Here is a 21,412-nt window from a genome sequence, read left to right as displayed (position 1 = left end):
GTCACCAAAAGCACCAAAAGATCTTACAGGAAGAACATTGAGCCCCCCCCCCCCCCCCAAAGAAGATACAAAAACAAAACCGAAGCTTACTTTGGGCTGAAAGCACTCGGATTTACATCCCAAAGGCCAGGCTGGGCTGCAGCCTGGAATCTACAATGTCAAATCAAGCCTGGCTAGCACCTTAGATCTGCGGGGTCAAAGATCAGCTAGGTTTCTGTGACAAAAGGTTTCTGTGACAAAACTCCAGAAGGCAGCTGGAAAAGGGGAAATATTCCAACAAGCAGTAATCCCTGAGCACTGCTGAATATGCTCCCTACACCCTACATCTGCCCCCTCCAAAAAAAAAACCCAAAGTTGAAACTGAAACAGCTAAGTTAAATTTTAATGAACTTCCATATGTCACAAATCAATGAGAATTTTTGCTCCTTGTGCCCTGTAGCACTATATTAAGTATAAAATAATTATAGATGCTCAGTTTCACAGATATCCTTTTTTCCCCCTGACACATGTTATCTCATAGAAACTTGTTTGCAAGATTCATTTTCAAAGATAAAATTATCTAAAATTTAAAACTGGTAACAAAAGTATCAAACCAAGGCCAACTCTTCTTTGAGTTTTAGGATTTTCATTATCACTCTGACTAAATGTTCATGGGTCCAACTCTGTGGATAGTGGAAAGACAAAAGAAAATAACAATTTGTACAAACAGAGTTTGAGCTCAAGAACTCATCTATAAATAGTTGCTACGTGTTTACAGTATGTTGAAAGTCTTTGGAATGTAGAAGTGAACAAGATGAGAAGGGGAAAATTTTGCCTTCATGGAACCTACATTCTACTTTTAGAGGAGTGAGTGGATATGTAAATTTTGAACCATCTGTTCTTACTGGAGGAATATTAATGACTAGAATTCAACTAAAAAGAACCAGACTCTCTTAAAAAAAAAACCAAACTCATTATACAGCTGGATTTTCCAAGGATGGTTGTAAAAGGGAATCCACAAAACGTGTAATATGAAGCTAAAATGTTCTTTTGCTTTTTTGATTGTTTTCCTGGTTAAAATGCCAAAGGAGTCAAATGATTCTTGCCCATTTGTTTTCTTTATTGTCTCTTTGCTTTGTTTGTTTCTTTCTTGGCAATCTGTGGAAGCAAAAACCTCTAATTAGATTTGTTCTAAATTTTCTGCATGTTTTAGTAAAACAAATGAACTACAACTCCTCATCAGTTTCCCATAGAAATTTACTGAGAAGGACTGTTTTCTCTAATTAATAAATCACTGATTGTGGTCACCATTTGGGAAAATAAATTTTGACCAAGACAGGCCAGTAAGCAGTAGTCTATCTTAGTGATCCTAAGATGATGGAGTCAACAGGGCATTTATCCGAGAGGATTTCAAACCATGGGATGCTTAGTTACCTCAAGCCTGGTTAAAATTCAGCTGACTGCATCCACCTGTGAGTTATGATTTTGAAGGATGAGTGATGGCACCCATGATTATAAATGTCCAGTAAATTACCAGATGCTGAATATTCATATAGAAACTGAGCCCAGGTCACTGAGGGGAGGTTGAAAACAAACAGTACAATGTTGCTTTTTTCACTGAAAACTCCAGTAAGTTTATATAACCACATTTTGATGGATTTGGGGTAGCCTGTTTTATTTCTGGCAGTGTTCAAGGTTCACTCCTGGAGGTGCTCAGGAGACTATATGGGGTTCCAGGAATTGAACCAAGCCAGCTGCATGCAGAGCAAGCACCTTACCTAGTAGACCCTCTCTGCGGTCCTAGAACATTCTTTGCAATAGCCTAAGGAAAAAAAAAAGACTAAGAAGACAAGTGTCATTTCTGTCTCTGCTGTTCTAATTTGCCATATGTGAAGGTGAGTGTGCAACTGTGTCCATAAATATACACACAGAAAGAAAGTGAGAAGGACAGAATATGGTGAGATCAAGTTCATTGGAGTCAAAGGAAATTTTCAAGAACAAGAATGAGAATGTATGTTTATATAATGACATGAAGGTAGGTGGTAGGGAGAAATGCAGAGAGGAAAAGAAAGAAATATAAAAATTTTAAAGAGGAAATGTGTCCCTAAATAACATTTCCCTAACCTCAAGCTGTTCCCACTTAGAAAATTAAATAACAAAGCAAATTTATTTTTAAAATGTCATGGATAGTTCATCATTTTAATCACATTAAAAGACAGTAAAGATGATGTGATTTATCATAAAATTATTACATAAAGCACTTTTACTACTTTACCTCATAGATGGCTTAGTGTTCCTTGGAGAACATCTTTCTAGATCTCTATAAAGACAAGGAAATGTAATTTAAAGGGAGAAAGAGCCATAATTGGTCCCATGTCAGAAAAACAAATTAATGGAATTTGAAATCAGGCAAACTTGGTTGGATATAACTAATTCTCACATGAGAGTTTTAAGTCAAACCAATTACAATAGAACAAGAAGTTATGAGCTGATGAGAATATTAACTATGAATGTGAGCATGTTTTTACCCCAATTGTCCATTCTTATGCTTCCTAGTAACAAGTGGTACTTTAAAGACAACATTTTTAAGAGTTCAATGAGCTAGTAGAGACTTCCAGTGGCTACTAAGGAGGTGTGTAAGATTGAAGTGAGGCCATGATAAAACATTCAATAACTCAGAAAGTCCCATATTTGCTGGCTGTTTTCTTAATACCTTCCTTTTGAGCTTCTAGAAATCATGACACGACATCATAATCTATTTGGCTAGAAGACATCAACCAACAATAACAAAAATTATTCAGAATATTATGAAATTATTTATAAAGCAAATGATGTTTAAATGATTTTTAAAAATAATTTTAAGTCACATAATGAAAAGTCAGGATTTATAAATAAATAAAATAAATCACTGTATCACTGTCATTCCGTTGTTCATCGATTTCCTTAATATGGGCACCAGTAACATCTTTATTCGTCTCAGCCCTGAGATTTTAGCAGCCTCTCCTTACTTGTCCTTCCCAACGATTGGAGGCCCTTTCAGGATCAGGGGAATGAGACCTGTTATTGTTACAGTATTTGGCATATGGAATATGCCACAGGGAGCTTTCCAGGCTCTTTCATGCAGGTAGGATACTCTTGGCAGCTTGCCGGGCTCTCTGAGAGGGATTGAGAATGTATATCAGAGAATACAAGCAAGTATGTTAAAACCAAACACATGTGTGCTGCTTTAGGCACATCAGTGGGCTAGACTATAATAAGAGATCGAAGGCCATGAAGTGGCTGTGCGCTTCCAGGAGCTTTGCTTTATGTAGTCTCTGGATCTTGCCATTGATGGGCTTACATGGTTTTGGGAGCAGTTTGTGGGTGTGGCTGCCAAGCTATTGGAAAATGGGGGGTCTGGTTGGAGAGACCCAGTTCCAATCCGAGCAGGCTTGAAGATCTCAGCCCCTGGTCCTGCATGCCTGGGTTCCTCTGTTGGTTCCTTCATGCCTGAGGCTCATGTGTGGAGAGTGGCCTTGAGCATGACTGTGGCTGCCAGAGGTTTTCAGCTGCCAGGACTCTGCTTTGGGGCGGGGAGGGAAACTCAACCCGCCCCCCTGCAAGGGTCCTCAGTGAAGAAATCCTGGTGCGGGGGTAGGTGATTATGCATCCAAATAAAATAAAATTTAAAAAATCAGGATTATTCCTATAATCATAACATTTTTATAGAATGTATAATAATTCTTATTTCAAATAAAACAAAAACACAAATAAAAGGAAAGAAGAAAATACCAGTAGGTTTTCCACCACATAAAGAAAAATATTTTAAAGTTTTCTTCTTCAAATCTTGCTGTATACACAGAGGAGACAAAGTCATGGTACATGATGTTGTTTTATGTGAAAGATTTTTCTCAGATTTTTAGAAAATATAAAATGTCATTTGAAATATTTGCAAGTTCATATAAATAGGTATTAATAAAAGGGGGTTAATTGATTTTCTAAATGTGATTTTGTATTTTTACAAATGTTCATATTATTAAAATGATAATGAAAATTTTGGGGTATGTTTTTAGCATGCTGCTTTATATGAAAATTAAATAAAATAATTAAAAATTTAATTTAATTTAATAAATAAGTACACCAGAAGTACATTATAAATGTCTAATGTGCCTATTTCCTTACGTGCTTCTTATTCCTTGTAAACTGAGGTGAGTTTACTCTGCAACTCAGAAACTTATACTTCATGGAACTCTCTCTTTTTTTTGTTTTTTTTTTTTGCTTTTTGGGTCACACCTGGCAATTCACAGGGGTCACTCCTGGCTCAGGCACTCAAGAATTACCCCTGGCTGGGATTTGAACCCGGGTTGGCCGAGTGCAAGGCAAATGCCCTACCTGCTGTGCTATCATTCCAGCCCTTCATGGAACTCTCTTGCAGAACCACATCCAAAGTATAGCAAATTTTTGTTTATGTAATTCAAATCTAATAGTCAAAACCTAATTTTGTATTTTTTTACCTAAGTGGATTTCCCATTTTTTTTCATACCGCGCAAAATCTGCATCTCTTTCTTATTGTGATTTATTTATTTATTTATCAGTCATCCCTGCTGGTGCTCTGGGATAACACCTGGCTCTGAACTCAGGGATGACTCCTGGTGGGCTTGAGGGACCACTGGAGTGTCAGGGATCAAATCCAGGTGAGGTACAGGTAAGGCAACCTGCTGTGCTATTGTTCTACTCTGATTGTGTGACAGATTTTTGGACATGCCACAGTTATTTCTATCTGGAATTCGATAATCAGTTATAATTGTATTTCTTTGACTGATTTCTGTTATAAATTGCATGCTTTGTGGAAGGCAAAATTCTAGAAGCATCTCTACATTCATTTCTATTTATTATATGGTGCACTTGGTTATATGGGTTCAGAAGAAAATGAAACAATAGAGTGGATATTTTGCAGAGCACACACACAAATATCAGTTGGGTAATAGTCCTTAAAGGAAATAAGTATAAAAAATTGAATGTAAACATATAAAATTAGACATTTATTTAAAAGCCTAACTATATATGAATAAACAAATACTATGATTGTATCAATGACTCAGACAAAAAAGAGAGTAAATATATCAATGACTTTGCAAGCATGACACTGTAATGCTATTGTTATTAGATTTTTGGCAGTATATTGTGTAAAAATAAAAATAAAAAGAAAGGGCGCGCAGGCGGCGAGGCAGGCGAAGGAAGGAAGAAGGCCAAACTGGTTGCTCGATAGGTTTATTTCATGTCCATCTCCATTCTCCTCTGATTCTCCTCCTGCTTCTTTCTCCCCCATCCTACTTCATTCTCTCTCTCTCTGCCTCTCTCCCGGCTCTCGGTCTCTCTCTCGATCTGTGGATCTGGCCCCCGTGGATCTGGCCCTGTGGATCTGGCGCCGTGGATCTGGCGCCGTGGATTTGGCTCCCATGGATCTGGCCCCCAACCCACTCTTACCGCCTAGTTAAATCTCCACAGCATGAGGGGGTTGGGGCATACACATAGGTGTGGTCAGCAATAGGGTAAGGTTCTTTTCCCTCAGGGGATGCTTCTCCTAGGACTTAATTCTCTATCAGCAGAGGATCCACCCAAGGGCAGAGTCCCATGAATGTGTTTCTCTTCTCCTCAGCCAGCAAACATATAAGAATTCATAATATTAATTATTTTGTATGGACACAATAAGAGATGCATTAAAACTTATAGAATTGCTCTCCTGGGGCCATCTCAATCTCAGACTACAGTGCTCAGGCCAGATCAGTCTTTCCTATCCCTCGCAGGGTCCCAGTCTCATAATTACTATTGGATCATGACAGCATTTGTCTATGATCAAGCTCTTAACTTATAGTTAAGAATTAGGCACTTTGGCCAGGCCCATCTCGATGCCAGGGTAGCACATAACTCATCGCTTGCCCTGGATCCTTCCCGTCCCACGTCGGGGACTCTACTTTGGGGTGCTAGGAACTGAGGGCAACTGAGGCTTAAGTGGAGAAAGCAGATGCCCAGAAGGGAATAATATTCGAGGCCAATTAAATCTTAAGTTATAAAAACATAATATTGTCTTCTTGTGTCTATACAAAAAAGACATAGCTTTAAAGTAAATTATTCAAAAGGCATAAAGAGGAGAGAAAGGCAATGTTGTAATATTCAGTGTCCTAGAAAGTTCTGACCTTACCAATTAACAGAGTTTGATTAAGGGAAGAGCAGATAAACTGATAGAAATGGTTACAGATAAACAAAGGAATGGGAGTGACTTGGGAGCACTTTGATGGGTGTGACTGATAAACCTAAGCTCCTAGTGGCAAGGGGGAAAGGACAAACCAATGATATCCAACAGTATATTCCTTGATTTCTTTGTCATAAGTTTGTTTTGTGGTATCCTTTTCTATAGAGATAATATAAAATTAGGCCAGTCTTCAAATATAGTTGTTAAAATTTTTTTGATTTTATCTTTGAAGTTAGTTAAGAATACACAGAATATAAGCTCATGCACATATAGAGATATGCTCATATTTTGAGAGATTACTGTAGACTTCTACTTGGAGACCAAAATGATTCTTTTTTTAAAACCTTTTAATTGAATCACTGTGAGATAGACCCTTACAAAGCTGTCCGTGTTTGGATTTAAGTCATACATTATTCCTACACCCACTGGAGTACATTTCCCAGTACCAGTGTCTCAAAATGATTCCTCTTAATTTTTTCTCAAGAGATACCTGTCATAAAAGGGAAAGTAAGTGAGATCACTATCATCACAGACTCTGTATAAACACTCTCTGTACTGGTCCTGAACTTCTCCTTTATGGAGGCAGGCGTAATTAACTACTCTGCTTTTAATTTTAAATGTCTCATGATTAGAAGAATTTTCCCAGACTAGCATTTCAAACTTTGTTTCTTCTCCAACTCCCAACTAGTTCCAAATGTAGTTTAAGGCACAGTAGCACATGGTGAGAGTCATTTGACCTCTGTCCTTGTACCTTTGCCCTCAAGTAAGCATTTTGGTGGGAAAGTATCTGGAAGGTGTTATTACAATAGGACAGATAGCCTTGTCCTACTTAGGCAGAAACACAGAAACACACCCCACACATACACCAAAAAAATGTGTTCCCAAGTCAATCTACTCTTGGCTGGACACAGATAAAGGTTGCCTCCCCTTCATCCATATCACCTGATGAAAGTCAAAGTATATAATAAATGGGAAACAGGGAGTGGAGAGAATGTTTAGAAGACATATATGTGTCAACACTATTGACTTGGGACTTGCAGGAACTGGGAAGATTCACTAGTTTCCAAGGGTTGCCCTAAATTAATACAGATTTGTATTTTCTAACCATGGTCATGTGCTACTGTGCTCAGCATTTGGAACTCGAAACAAAATGAAATGTAAAGTGCTTGTTACAGGAGGCATTTGATCTCTTACCACACAAATACGGGAGTACAAACTCAAGGTGTTGGCAGGGCCAAACATTCTCTTAAACTTCCAGGAGAGAACTGTTCCTTGCAACTTCTGGTTCCTGATGGTCTTAACATTCTTGGACTTATAGCTATGAAACTCTTAAGGTCTTCCCCTACCTCTATCTGGGTGGGTCTTTATCTGCACGCCTCTTCTTTGTGTGTTTTGAAGCAAGAACAGAATTGGGAGCCATTAATCCAGTGTCCTCAACTCCCTTAAGATTCTTATCTAAAATATGACTGCAAAGGTTCCCTTTCAGAATAAAGCCACATTCATATGGTCCAGGTACCAAGCCATTGATATTCCTATTTGGGGAGCATACACAGGTTTTGTCTGTGTGCAAGGGGTGGGGATTATTTAATTCAATACAGAGGACTCTCCATTCAAAAGAGGTCTTGAAACAAAAGCTTCCAGAGAGTTATAATAAGCCTACCTCTGCCGAGAGCTATATTAACAAGGAAGCAAATGAGCTTGGAGGAGAAACAGATTAATAACTCAAACCAAACTTCTGGAAGTAGTTGAGCAGATAATTAAATTGGTGTTTTGTAGTCTCTTTCCCCTATGCCAATCTGCCTTTGAATTATATCCACAAGTCACTCAGGCAAAAGGATAAATTATACAACTCATGTGTTTCCTCAAAGTGTTTTCTAAAAGAGACAAAAATAAATGGAAAATTGTTACCTATCCACAAATAATTAATTCAGGATAATGTAAATGTATTTTATATATATTTATCAGACACATACACATTTATCTTTTTATGTATGCATGTACCTATGTGAATGTGTGCATATATATAATATACATGAATATATCATGTATACACATACATGTATACACATACATGTATGTTTATGCATATATGTACACCTATAAACATTTAAATACTGGAAAGTGTGTAGGGGGAATGAAAGTTCTTCAGTTTTCTAGGATACTGCAGTAGAAGAAAGCTGAGTAGAAAATTTTCATCTGTTGAATAACTGAGGTTACAGTTTTGAATGGTGACTTAAACAGGTTCACTAAAGCTGGAGACAAAAGACACACCAAAGTTTGGGGTGGGAAGAAGCTCTTGAAGAAAAATGAGAAGGAATGTATGAACCCTCCTGTCAACTCTTCATACCAAATGAGATTTTGGAGGAGCAAGAGACATGCCATGGAAATAAAAGTGAGTAGCTGGACAGTAGACTGCCCTAGTCTCATTCCGTTATGTAATAAAGGGGCAAGCTATCTGAGTCAACAACTGGGATGAAGGGCATCTTTCTTTCTGAAAATTGCATCCCATTTACCTGGAGGGCTTTTACCCCTGTTTCACACATCTGTGGGAACTCCAAACTGCCTTGGTGCTTTTGGTTGTGGTGCAAACACTAGAGGGGTCCCTGACTGGAGACATAAGAGCTCGGTCACCAGCTTGGTTGTAGGTTACTGATTTTACAGTGAAAGGGGACTTGGGGAATCTTAGTCTTACAGAAGACAGAACTCTGGGCTTTTTCTTCAGCACTGTCTTGGAGGGATGTGTCTGCTGGACAAGGAGTAGGGTTGCAGTCATTACAAGTCTAGAGTTTAGTTTTCTTCCTTCTTCATAAAGCAAGATTTCTCCACCTGACAGCATTTCTCCCTTGGTCAGAAGCCACACACGGGCTTCTGTTTTCATTTTCTTTACCTCATGCTACCCTGATTCTTAGTATCTTCCTTATTTTCCTTTTTCCCGAGCCTATTTTATTTCTATCAATGTCATCTCAATGATTTTCTTCTAATTAAATTGATGGATTTAAAGGATAAAGTGTATTATGTGCAGCTTCTTTAGGAAAATATTTGATGATTCTAAAACCCATATTCTTTAAGAATTTGCTGTCACAGTCTTAGTAGTGTCTAGCTTCTGAATGTTAATTTTTTATATATGTATTACAAATGAAAAAAGATATCAGAGTAGCAATTTGCCAAAAGCTCTTTTGTGAGATCAGCATGAATAATATATATTAAATTAATTGTGCATATTATAAAAAATTATGCAAATAATATTAAATGCATTGCTTACAAAATGAGGTGTTTTGATAAAAACAGCTAATTCATTTTACATTACAAAAAGTGGTATGCAAACCTTTAAGTTTTCTTCTATCATAAAATCCTAAATTTCCTAAAATTAATAAGATTTTCTCATAACTCAAAGCTTTGGTGCTTTAATCTCAATTCCTTTTATTCAATTTTAATTCCACCTAACCAATAATGAATTATTTTATGTAGTTTCTGAAATTATTATATCTTTGTTATGCAATTTTTTAACTTGAGTGATTTTGAAGACATAATTTCCACAGTCACTATTCCTTTGATTTGACTCAGTTTTGCAATGATCACCAAACATCCAAGGGGGATGTAGGATATACTGAACTGTACCTTCAAAAACCTCAAAAGTTTCCAGGAAGAGCAATTCATGTATCTTGGTATATCCAGTTAGAGTCAGGGTACTAGGGAAAATGTAGAAGATAAGTGGGTATTCAGTGAGCTTGTCACAAAACGCTATAAGTTGAGATAACTATGAAAACATGGAGAGACTTTACACATAAATTGGTGAGGAAGAGACAATACTTGATAAGGAAGATCTAGGTGAGTGAAACCAGGTGAAAATGGTCCATTTAAAGAAAGAGTCACTCTAATTTAATATCTACATAAGCTATATGGGGTAACTGATAAAATCTAAAATAATAACAATATGAATGATATGGAATTTCAGGGACTTGTACAAATAATAAATAGCAATAATTGAAGTCAAATAAATGGATTTTTGAAAGGCTTTTGAAAAGAAAAGATGTCCAGGGATGCCTTAATATATGAAGCCTGACAGATTTCAAGTTCAAGAAATTATAACATAATAAATATATGCAACTCACTGTCACTTAATTTGTGATCATTTATTTTGTCAGCAATTAAAAACTAATACATAGAGCATTCAGCTGCATGATATATGTATATTGTTGTTTTGTATTAAATTTTTTATTGAATTTCAATTGGAATTATGGAATTTCAGGGACTTAGCTTCTTTACACATCATGGAATTTCCATAATTCCATGATGTGTAAAGGAGTCATCAATTCCACCACCAAAAAGACTTTTCATACCACTTGCCAAACTTCTATTTCATTTTCTTTGTTTCTTGCCAGCTCATTGCTTTAGCAATTCATATTCCACAAATGAGGAATGAGTGAAACTATCTGATTGTTCTTTCCTTAGCATAATCACCTAAAAGTTCCATTGTTTTCTCTTCAAAGACACATTTTTATAGTTGAATGGGAAAGTGATATTCTATTGTATATTCATCACCTAGATTTTTACAGGAGCCGTAGCGCAGCGGGTAGGGCATTTGGCTTAACACACGGCTGACCTGTGTTCTATTCCTCCATCCCTTTTGGAGAACCCAGCAAGTTACCAAGAGTATTCTGCCCGCAAGGCAGAGCTGGCAAGCTACCTGTGGCATATTCAATATGTCAAAAATAGTAACAAGTCTCACAATGGAGACGTTCTGGTGCCAGCTAGAGCAAATCGATGAAAAACAGGACAACAGTGCTACAGTGCTCTTCTGTTGAAAAATATTTTGTATTACATTGCTTACTCAGCCACAGGTGAGTAAGCTGAGATCCGATGGCTGAGATCTCCAAACCTGTTTGGATCGGGACTGGGCTTCCTCCACCCAGATCCCCAGTTTTCCACTAACTTGGCAATCATACCCACAAAATCCTCCCAGAGCCATGTAATCTCATAAACGGCCAAGATCCAGAGACTATAAAACAAAGCTCCTGGAAGAGAGTGACGCAGAATCTCCTGCACTCATGCCAGCCTGTCTTCACTGGGCTCCCTTGGAGGTGGGCAGATTAAGTTTACCTCCCCACCCCAAACAGAGCCTCAGCAGCCAAAAACCTCCAGAACCCAGCCACAGCCATACTCACGGCCACTCTCCACACACTCGCATGAGCCTCACCCACGAAGGAACTGACAGAGGAACCCAGGTGTATGGGACCCGTGGCTGAGATCTCTAAGCCAGCTTGGATTGAGAGTGGGGCCTCCTCCACCCAGATCCCCAGTTTTCCAGTAGCTCGGCAGTCACACTCACAAACTCCCCCTGATGCCATGTAATTTCATCAATGGCCAAGATCCAGAGACTATAAAACAAAGCTCTCAGAAGAGAGCAATGCAATTTTTCCTAGAGCGCACAGCAGCATTCGTGGCCACACAACATCTTTTTTATTTTTTTTTAATTCACCCCCCCACACACACACCACACAGCAAGGTAGCCTGGCAAGCTAGCTACCTATGACGTATCTGATATGCCAAAAACAGTAACAAAAACGTGCTCTTCATGTTCCTGGAACAAGCAGACATCATTGGGCTACACTATCACGCAACAGGGACAAATGAAGATGTTACTGGCACCTGTTTGAGTAAATCTATGAACAACAGGATGACAGTGATACAGTGATACATTGCTTACTATTGCTGCTAAGTTTATATCCTCATTATATATTTTGAATATTAATCGTTTGTCAGGTGTATCAATGTCTTCTGGTCGGTGAAATGCCTTTTTTTGTTTTTGCAACAATGGATTTTCCTATGCAAAAACTTTATAATTAGACATTCTTTCTGTTTTTTTATTCTTGCTTTTGCTTTAAAAAGTTTGGATTTTAATTTCCTATCAGACATGGGATTTTAAAATATTTTCCAACCTGGGTTTAATCTCTGACACCACATCTAATCCCCAAGATCTGCTAGGAGTGATTCCTGGGCACAGAGCAAGGAGTAAGCCCTCTGTGACCTGAAAACAAATACAAAATGTATATAAGTTTAAATTGTGACCATAAATAATGCTATTCTCTATGCACATCCCCTTACATTTGTTGGTACTTTCTTGTAATGGTTTGTTGTAATCTAAGATTGAGTGGATATGGAATTCTAAGATTAAGAATTATTTATGGTATGCTTTGGAGGTGTTTCAGGACAAGATTAGATTTAAATAGGTGAGCTCAATAGAGCAAAACAAATTATCTTCAGCAATGTTGTTGAGCATCAACGAATACATTGATGGCCTGAGCAATGAGTAGAAAGAAAGAATTTACCACCCTTTTGTTTCTGCCTTATTGATTGAGCTGCGCTATATCATTTCTTCTCCTGACCTTGGACTGCGATTTATACTACCAGCTCACCTGGCTCTCAGGTCTATTGACTCAGATTGAATTGAACTATGGGGCACTGACATTCTTGGAACTCCAGCTTGCAAATGATGAATAGTGGAATTTCTTAGTTTCCAAAATCCCATGAGCCAAATAATATATATCCCATTTCTTCTCTAGAGAATCCTGTGATACATACTAGAGCAGTGCTTCCCCTTTGTCTCCATTCTCTTGATTGATACCAGCCCTACAATTTTTTTGACCACTACAATGTGGAACAATGGCATGTGACAGCGACAAATATATCTATAAATAAACCTTGTCATTTCCACACTTGCCTGTTTTGGTACATTTCTGCCATCATGCTCAGGACATGAGACTTTAAAAAAATCAAGAAAATTAAATAGACAGAAAAAGAAACCAAAAATTGAGAAATGCCCAGCTGTAGAGAATATCCCAGGCACACAGACAAGCTCAGACTTGTCTATTCTAGAGCTAAATGTGAACACATGAGCTGCTCGACTATCCCAGAGTCATGAGGAAGAGCAAAGCATGTTTTGTTGAAAGGTTATTAAAAGATTGCTCTCCAGAGAAGGAGATGCTGGATAGAATCATATTTTAGTTTCGAAGTTATCTAACAGTCTAGTGACCAATGGCCAATTGGTGGTGGGAAATGTACACCAGTAAAGGGATGGGCACTGGAGTATTATATGACTGAAAACCAATCACGAACAATCTTGTAACTGTGTATCTCACTGTGATTCAACTAAAAAAATAAATAAAAACTCAAAGAAAATATGTAGACATTAAACAAAAAATCTTTAATCTAGTGAAGCCTAAAGTAGCACTTCACTGAAAACTTGTTTGGATTTTCCAATTCAGTCAAATTTATTTGGCTTCAGAAGGATTTATTGTTGCTATGTACAAATTCTGTTAGAAATTTTAGTGTTAAAACTGTGTCCTGAAACCTGAATTCTTCTGAATTGTCTGTATCTTACTCTAGGTCCTATTTTTTTTAATGACTGTTACATACAATACCTAAATTTAATTTTTTTTTTGTGATCCTAAGGCCTTCTCACTTCTCCTTGGCCTTGGACCTTCATTACATTGCTCATTTTTCTTTCTCAGTTTCTACGCAACGTTGAAAGCTTTTTGTTTATTTTGGTGTCTTTGTGCTGCATTCTTGAACTTTTGGCTGTCCATCCCTACTTTAAGTTACCAAATTATACTTACAAAACAAAAGGCAGTCAATACAAAGCACATTCCCCAATTATGTTATATGCATCTACTTTGTGGTGAGACCAGAAACCATGTTGATATATGGGTAGGGCCAAGCTTTGACCCACAAAATTCTAAATTTATTACATTTTGTCATTTGTAATTTGCTAGTCTGTATACTTCATGAAGGCAAAATGGTTTACTAAGGGCATTTTTCAATATTTAATGCTTGCTTTCCCTGGGTAAATTCTCAATTGGTATTTGTAGAAGGGTAAGTGAATAATAAATAATGTGAATAATTGGATTTTAATATTCATCACTTCAGCTAGTGAATAACATTAGGTTCTTTAGAATATAATACTTTTTGCAACCAATCCCTAATGCAAGCCATGAGAGAAAAAGCTTAAAATAATCATTGAAAAAGTCTATATTCCATTAAGTTAAGCAATTGTTCCCTTGAATAGTCAAGTCTAGATAAAAATATAGTTCATGAACTTTTTATAAGCTTCAAGTGCCTGCCATTCCCATTTTCATTAGCAGCCTATATGATAAAGCAGCTATTAAATAAGGTCAGGAGAACCATTTAATTACCACACTTAATGGCTTAAAACAACACACATATACTATCTTTACTCAAAAGTCTGACAGCAATCACACAGGCTAAACTCAAGATATTAGTATGACTGCATTCATTTCTGGAAACTGAAGGAAAGACTTGGTTTATTTACCTTTTTCAACTTAAAGGGGCTACCCCTATTTTCTCTTCAAAGGCAGACATCTGACACGTCTCTGACCATTTTTCACTTGCCACCTCTTTTTCTTACTAAAGTCACTCAAATTCTCCCCTTTTGTAAAGAATTTATTTAGCTGAAGAACCTGGAGATCTCTTCACCTCCAGGGTCTTAGCCTTAATCACAACTATAAAGTGCTTTTTTGAAGGCAACATATCCTGGACATAGAAATGTGGAAATTTTTGAGAGCTCAATGTTTATCTTTCACAATTTAGATGCCAACTAAAAATAACTAGATTTCACTTTGCTTTGCTTCTGGGCCACATCTTGAAGTACTCAGGGCTTACTTCTGGATATCTTAGGGGACCAACAGGGTTCTGGGATCATGTTAATTAAATACAACAATTAATTTTGGGACCCCCAAAATTAATTGTTGCTTACCAGGCACTATTATGTACAAAGAGCTGTGCGGAGAGTACCAGGCTTCTTTATAGATGAAGAAACTGAGTCTGGCCATTTAATTAGAATCACACTTACAATGTCTCCCCCGGATGAATGATTTTATGTCCTTACTCAGCAAATTTGGTAAATGACTGAATCAGGAAACCAGAAAAGTTGTCAGAAACCATTACCTGAATATCAGAATGAAAGAAACAAAAGCATACAGTCTACTTTGTAACAAACAGTTCAGATATTAAAGACACAGGCTTTATATAACTCCAAAAGATAAATAATCTTAAAAAGAGTCAATTTTTTATTCAGTAGCTTTTGAATGCTAAACAGTTATGTCAGGTATTTCATCTAAGAAAATGTCTTTTACAGATTACTTTGCTGAACAAATAGGAAACAAAATTAAGGGGGGTTAATGGGGAAGAATGACGTTGAGAATAGACATGGTCCTCCGTGTTCCTCTTCCTGCTTTCTGAGAGATTTATACTGCTAGGAAAGGATGGCAAAGACTCTCCTGATGGACAGGGAGACAAGCAGGTAAAAGACAGCTTGGAAGAAAAGTGATGCTAATTCAACTATGAAGAGAGAGAGTGGACAGGAACACCATATGTGTGAAAACAATTGTGGTGACTGTTTCTGAAAGCCTAAATGAGAAGTAAAGCCATACTTACAAGACCGTAGCTGTCAAGGTTTTGGTGAAGGTGAAGGCCACTTCGCCTTCCTGCACACCATTCTTTACCTTGTTTGAGGGCTGTTTGCATTGGCAATGCTCAGCTCATCTCCTTCTAAATGGTAGACACAAGGGAGATGGGAAATTGGATACAATATTTACAATTTGAATAGCTAAGAGGTTTAGAAGAATGTTTACATTGATCTGTTTATATTAAGACTGCATTTTAAGAAGACTTGGAGTTCCTCAAAATTTTTAATTACAGTAATTATAAAACACTCATATCTATAATACACTCATATCTGCCGCATCCCAGCCTGCTCCTCGGACACTAAGCACCCCAGCCTTCCCCCCGCCCCGCTCCGGACTGCTGCCCTAGTGGCCAGCACGCTGCCCCCCAAAACCGCAGCTGGTCTGTCTTCCGGCACAGGTGTGTGACGTTCCCTCGACCTGCCCTTCCTGTGTCCCAGCCTGCTCATTGGCCCCTGAGCACCCCAGCATTCCCACCCCTCTGTACTGACGCCCAGTGGTCAGCACGCAGCCCCCAAGCACCTCGGGCCACCGCTCTTCCAGCACAGGTGTGTGCTATTGTGGGGGAAGGGGCGTGGCCTAATTGTCAAATGGTGTGGCCTAGGCAAAGTGGGTGTGGCCTCTTTTCGGCTGCAGATATTCTCCTAAAACCCATCAATATGTTATTACATCTCAGCCTTCATTACCTATGTCATGTCCAAGAGTAACATCCTAGCTATCCATAAACAGTAGGAACAAAACACAAGACTTCACATAAGGATTAAAGGAACATCTGAGTGGGAGGCCATGTTCTAGAAGGGGAAAATAAAAAGAAAAGCACCATTGACCAAGCCCATTCAGAATCCTTTTTCACAACAAGAGGGAACAGGGATACTGATCTTTAAAGTCCCTGCTCTATACCACCACAACAACATGAAGAAACAGCGCAAATCTCCACCACAAGCAGAGGACAACGAAAGGAGCCCAGAAACCTCAATAGGCATTTCCTGCAAACTTGAGCTCTCTGATGAAGAATTCGGAGTTGAAATCCTCAAGAAGTTCAATGAACTCAATGGAAAGATTGGCAAGTCAAAGGAGGACCTGACAGAAACAGTACAACAGACAGCTGACAGAATACGGGAAGAAATGAGAGCAGAAATAAAAAAAACCTACAAAAAAAAAAATGAAGGATTCGGTAGATGAAATAAAAAAAAAAAAACTCGTGGCTTCTCTCAACAATAGAATGACTGCAGCGGAAGATAGAATCAGTGAGCTTGAAGATGAGGTGCAGGCAGCCTACAGGCAACAGCAAACAATTGGAAGAGACCTCAAAATAGCTATAGGACGAATCAAAGTCCTAGGGGATGATCTCAAGAGAAACAACATTAGAATCATTGGAGTACCAGAAGGATAGGGAACCAACCCCAATGAAAAAGCCACAGTCAAAGAAATTATTGCTGAAAAGGTCCCAGAGCTGGAGAATGCAGGCATCCAGATTCAAGGAGCCCGAAGGGTGCCAGCTAAAAGAGACCCTAACAACCTCTACAAAGATAACTATAAAACTCTACTTCATAAAATAAAAGAGGACATGAGGAAATGGAAATATATCCCCTGCTCATGAATAGGGATAATCAACATTGTCAAAATGGCAATACTCCCAAAAGCATTATACAGATTCAACGCGATCCCTATAAGGATACCCATGACATTCTTCAAAGAAATGAATCAAGTAATCTTGAAATTCATATGGAACAACAAACGACCATGGGTAGCTAAAACAATTCTTGGGAAAAAGATGATGGGAGGCATCACCCTCCCCAACCTCAAACTTTACTACAAACAATTAAAACAGCATGGTACAGGAACGAAGGCAGAGCCACAGATCAATGGAAGAGAGTGGAATATCCCAACACACAACCCCAAATATATGAGCATCTAATCTTTGATAAAGGGGCAAGAAATGTGAAGTGGAGCAAAGAAAGCCCCTTCAACAAATGGTGCTGGCATAACTGGACCACATGCTAAAGAATGGGCTTAGACCTCGACCTGACACCATGCACAAAAATCAGATTAAAATGGATTAAAGACCTCAATATCAGACCATAATCTATAAAGTGCATTGAAGACAAGCGGGGAAAAACCCTTCACGATATTGAAGCTAAAGGTATCTTCAAAGATTACACAGAGATAAGCAATCAAGTAAAAACAGAGTTAAACAAATGGGACTACATTAAACTAAGAAGCTTCTGCACCACAAAAGACACAGTGACCAGAATACAAAGGCAATCTACAGAATGGGAAAGGATATTCATCCAATACCCATCCGATAAAGTATTGATATCAAAGGTATACAAAGCACTGGTTGAAATCTACAAGAATAAAATATCCAACCCCATCAGAAAATGGGCCGAAGAAATGAACAGAAATTTTTCCAAGGAAGAGATACGAATGGCTAAAAGGTACATGAAAAAATGCTCTGCGTCACTAATCATCAGGGAGATGCAGATCAAAACTACCATGAGATACCACCTGACACTACAGAGAATGGCACACATCCAAAAGAACAAAAGCAACCGCTGTTGGAGAGAATGTGGGGAGAAAGGGACCCTTCTACACTGCATGTGGGAATGCCGACTGGTCCAGCCCCTTTGGAAAACAATATGGTCGCTTCTCAAAAAATTAGAAATTGAGCTTCCATTTCATCTAGCTATACTACTTCTGGGAATATATTCCAGAGAAACAAAAAAGTATGGTCGAAATGACATCTGCCCTTATATGTTCATTGCGGCACTGTTTACAATAGCCAGAATCTGGAAAAAACCCGAGTGCCCAAGAACAGATGACTGGTTAAAGAAACTTTGGTACATCTATACAATGGAATGCTATGCAGCTGTTAGAAAAGATGCATATAAGTGGATATAAGTGGATCAACATGGAAAGTATCACGCTAAGTGAAATGAGCCAGAAAAAGAAGGACAGGCATAGAAAGATTGCACTCATCTGTGGAATATAAAACAACATAGTAGGAGACTAATACCCAAGGATAGGTATATAATACCAGGAGGTTGGCTCCATAGCTTGGAAGCTGGCTGGCCTCACATGCTGGGGGAAAGTCATCCCAGATAGACCAGGGAACACCAAGTAAAATATAATTGGAGATCCTGCTCGGGGAGGGAGATGCATGTTGAAAGTAGACTAGAGACTGAATAAAATGGCCACTCAGTGCCCCTACTGCAAAACAGAACACCCCAAAACTAGATAGAGACAGAGAACAAATTGGAATGCCCTGCCACAGAGGTGAGAAGGGATCGGGGGCGGGGGAGGGATACTGGGTTCATTGGTGGTGGAGAATGGACACTGGTGGAGGGATGGGTTCTCGAACATTGCATGAGGGAAAAACAAGCACGAAATTGTGTGAATATGTAACTGTACCCTCACTGTGACTCACTACAAAAAAATTAAAAAATTAAAATTAAAAAAAAAATAAAACAAAAGAGACCCTAACAGAAAAACTCCAAGACATATCATAGTTAGAATGATGGACGTCATGGATAGAGATACAATACTGCAAGCAGCAAGGTCAAGGAAGGAAATCGCATACAAAGGAGCACCCCTTAGATTCACAGCAGACCTATCAGAGGAAACCTCCAAGCCCAAAGGCAGTGGTGGGATATAATGAAAAAACTCAATAAAATGAACGCTTCACCAAGAATACTTTATCCAGCTAAACTCTTATTCAAACTGATTCACTATTTTGTGGATAAACAACAGGTCAGGAACTTCATAGACTCAAAACCAAACCTAAAAGAAGGACTAAAGGGGCTGTTGTAAGACAAGAAGAACCCCTACAAGCACAACAAACCCTTACAGAAAGATGGTGCAAAATCCCAAAACAATAATCTCTCTTAATGTCAATGGTTTAAATTCACCAATTAAGAGACACAGACTGGCAAAATGGATTCAGAGACTGAACCCAACATTTTGCTGCCTGCAAGAAACGCATCTGAATAACCAGAACAAACACAGACTCAAAGTCAAAGGATGGAAAACAATCCTGCAAGCAAACAACTCTCTCAGAAAAGCTGGGCTGGCCTTACTGGTAGCGGACAGCATAGATTTCAGGTTGAAAAAGATTAGAAAGGATTGGGAAGGACACTTTTTATTAATCAAGGTATATGTACAGCAGGAAGAAATCACACTCCTAAACATGTACGCACCCAGTGAGGGACCAGCCAAATTCCTACAACTGCTAACAGACCTTAAAAAGGACATCTTGAGCAACACAGTAGTAATTGGAGACTTCAACACTGCCCTATCACCCCTGGATAAATCAAGAAGATTAAAACCCACCAAGGAAATACTGGCTTTGAAGGAAGAAATAGAAGAGATAGGGCTAATAGATCTATACAGGGCTTTATATCCCCCCCAAAAAGGAATACACATTCTTTTCCAGTGCACATGGAACATTTTCCAGAATAGACCATGTGCTAAGCCACACAACATAGCTCAACAGAATCAGGAAGATAGGCATTGTATTCAGCTATCCTTTCAGACCATGATGCGCTGAAGATAGAACTTAATCACACACAGACGCAGAAAACCAAATCAAACACCTGGAAATTAAGCAACTCGATGTTCAACAATGACTGTGGGACGCAGCTAAAGCCGTGTTAAGGGGAAAATTTATAGCTCTGCAAGGATTCCTCAGGAAGGAAGAAAGGGCCCACATAAATAACTTGACTTCACAGCTTAAGATTTTAGAAAAGGACCAACAAAAGTAGCTCAAATCAGGCAGAAGAAAAGAGATAATAAAACTTAGGGCAGAAATCAACGACATGGAAAACCAAAAGACAATCCGAAATATCAATGAAACCAAGAGCTGGTTATTCAAGAAAGTTAACAAGATTGATAAACCATTAGCAAGACTAACAAAGAAAGAGTGAGAGAGACTCCTTATAAACAGAATCAGGAATGAAAAGGGGACATCACAACAGAAACCAAAGAAATTCAAAAGATTATCAGAGACTACTTTAAAAAGCTGTATGCCATGAAACAAGAAACCTAGAAGAAATGGATAAATTCCTGGACTCCTATAATCTCTCAAGGCTGAATAAAGAAGACCACAAATACCTGAACAGTCCTATTAATATCAAGGAAATTGAAACTGTAATCAAAAGTCTTCCCCAAAACAAAAGCCTAGGTCCAGATGGATTCACTAGCGAATTCTTCCAAGCATTTAAAGAGGACCTGTTGCCAGTTCTTCTCAAGCTTTTTCAGGAAATTGAAAAAACAGAAACCCTCCCAAACATTTTGTACGAGGCTCATAGCTCCCTACTACCAAAAGCAAACAAAGACACCACACACAAAAAAACCCTACAGTCCAATATCCCTGATGAACACGGATGCAAAGATTCTCAACAAAATATTAGCAAACAGAATTCAACATCACATCAAAAAGATCATACACCACGACCAAGTGGGATTCATCCCGTGGATGCAAGTATGGTTTAACATCTGGAAATCAATCAACATAATCCATTATATCAACAAAAGAAAAGATAAGAACCATATGATCATATCAATAGATGCAGAGAAAGCATTCGACAAGATCCAGCACCCATTTATAATGAAAACTCTTGCCAAAATGGGTATAGAAGGGACTTCCGTCAATATAGTCAAAGCCATCTATTACAAGCCTACAGCAAGTACATCCTCAATGGGGAAAAACTAAGAGCCTTCC

The sequence above is a fragment of the Sorex araneus genome, chromosome 5 (assembly GCF_027595985.1).
Source record: "Sorex araneus isolate mSorAra2 chromosome 5, mSorAra2.pri, whole genome shotgun sequence".
NCBI lineage: Eukaryota > Metazoa > Chordata > Mammalia > Eulipotyphla > Soricidae > Sorex > Sorex araneus.
Note: the sequence above shows the minus strand (reverse complement) of the source record.